Source organism: Rattus norvegicus, chromosome 9, assembly GCF_021556685.1.
Source record: "Rattus norvegicus strain SHRSP/BbbUtx chromosome 9, alternate assembly SHRSP_T2T, whole genome shotgun sequence".
In the NCBI taxonomy this organism is placed as follows: Eukaryota; Metazoa; Chordata; class Mammalia; order Rodentia; family Muridae; genus Rattus; species Rattus norvegicus.
In genome coordinates this window covers 15,230,999-15,233,282 of record NC_141542.1, presented here as the reverse complement: position 1 = coordinate 15,233,282, position 2,284 = coordinate 15,230,999, and the positions used below count along the sequence as shown (strand labels likewise).

Below are 2,284 nucleotides of genomic sequence, written 5' to 3'. Positions count from 1 at the left end.
GGTAGGGACATTTTATCAGTTTAGATTCATTCTTCCATGATGGCCTTAGTCTGTGTCAAGGTGACAAAAAACTAGACAGCATTCCAGCTAATGCTGCTTGACAGAATGAATAGAGACAATCACTTCTGGTTGCAAGAACTACCACCTGTCCTAAATTATAAGTACAACTTCAATTCATATTGGTCATATATTACTTGTGATTACCCCTAGGAGAAATTGTTGCTCACACTCTGCTGCGGGCACTGCTCTGTCACCCCATCCTTAGCTGATGGCAATGGAAGAAGAAATTGCCACACTCGTCATTGACAATGGCTCGGTCAGGTGCAAAGCTGGCTTTGCTTACTACCACGCCCCCAGGGCCATGTTTTCTTCCATAGTTGGGCAACCCTGACACCAGGGCGTCATGGCAGGCACGGGCCAAAAAGACTCCTACGTGCGTGACGAGACCCAGAGCAAGAGGGGTATCCTGACCCTGAAGTATCCTATCGAGCATGGCGTTGTCATCAACTGGGATGACATGGAGAAGATCTGGCACCACACCTTCTGCAATGAGCTGCGTGTGGCCCCTGAAGTGCCCCTGGGGCTTCTGACTGAGGTGCCCCTGAACTCCAAAGCTAACAGAGAGAAGATAATGTTGAAACCTCCAACACTCCAGCCATGTACATGGCCATTCAGGCAGTGTGGTCCTTGTATGCATCTGCGCACACCACTGGCATTGTCATGGACTCTGGTGATAGGTCATACACATAGTGTCTATCTATGAGGGCTATGCTCTTCCCTATGCCATATTGGCTCTGGACCTGGCTGGCTAGGGCTTTCAAACTACCTCATGAAAATTCTGACTGAATGGAGCTACAGCTTTACCACCACTGCTGAGAGGGAAATTGTTCATGACATAAAGGAGAAGCTGTGTGCTACGTTGCCCTTCATTATCTTCCTCTTTGGAGAAGAGTTATGAGCTGCCTGATGGGCAGGGGATCACCATCGGCAATGAGCGGTTCCATTGTCCAAAAGTTCTCTTCCAGCCTTCCTTCCTGGGTTTGGAGTCCTGTGGCATCCATGAGACCACCTTCAACTCCATCATGAAATGTGATGTGCACATCCGAAAAGACCTGTATACCAATACGATGCTATCTGGTGGTACCACTATGTATCCAGGCATTGCTGACAGGATGCAGAAGGAGATCACAGCCCTAGCACCCAGCAGAATGAAGATTACGATCATTGGTCCCCCAGAGCTTAAGTACTCAGTCTGGATTGGTGGCTCCACCCTGGCCTCACTGTCCACCTTCCAGTAGGTGTGGATCATCAAGCAGGAGTATGACGAGTCAGGCCCCTCCATTGTCCACTGCAAATGCTTCTAGATGGACTGAGCAGATGCCAGGCATCTGCTGAATGGGCTGATTCTGAAGTATTGGTTTGCCCTGGCAAATGTATACACCTCATGCTAGCCTCGTGAAACTGGAATAAGCCTTTGAGAAGAAGGCTTGAAGCTTGTAGCTGATATCAGCACTGTATCATAGAACTTGTTGCTGATTTTTGACCCTGTATTCAAGTTAATTATTCCCTTGGTATATGTTTAATATGCTGTGCATATCTTGATTTAGTTCTTAGTTCACGTGGCTGTGTCACCTAGTGGCTGGGAAGAGCACACTGTGGAAGAGAACTCCTCAGCCTCTTGGATCTTTGTAAGCATCACGTACTGATCTGTGTTGGGTATTAACAGACAGCAGACTTCCAGGATTTCCAGAGGCTGGCAAGGGTTCCTGAACCAGTTACCACTTTATTCTTGCCGTGTAACAGGTGAGAAAGGTCCTAACTGGCCTTAGGACCCAGTTTCCATTCTGTTTTTTTTCCCCCTGACTGTTGTGTGTTGTGTGTTGCTACTTGCCTTGAGTTGGGAATATTTGCATCAACACCTGTAAATGTATTCATCGTTTTCATTCATGTAAGGTTTTCCAGACTCAATTCCTTAAGAAATGACAAATTTTGGTTTTCTATTGTTCAGTGAGAAAATTAGGCCCCAGCAACTATGTAAAGAAAAATAAAAGTGCTGCACTAACTGAAAAAAAAGAAAGAAAGAAAGAAAGAAAGAAAGAAAGGAAGGAAGGAAGAAAGAAAGAAAAAATTGTCATAACCATGAGGACTGGAGAAGGCTTTGCTTAATTGAATCACATCTTAGATTGCACTAATTAATTCTTCCTAGACCCTGTCCTTTACTAAAGGGCAAATCATCTATTTCATATGGAACAACATAGCGATTATATAACATTTCTTTACAAAG

The 2,284-nt window shown here is 45.3% G+C and overlaps 1 pseudogene; it reads left to right on the top strand.

The window, feature by feature from the left end:
- The first annotated feature begins 274 nt into the window (after nt 1–274).
- On the top strand, nt 275–1,381 carry Acta1-ps2 (actin, alpha 1, skeletal muscle, pseudogene 2; annotated as a pseudogene).
- Nucleotides 1,382–2,284: the final 903 nt, after the last annotated feature.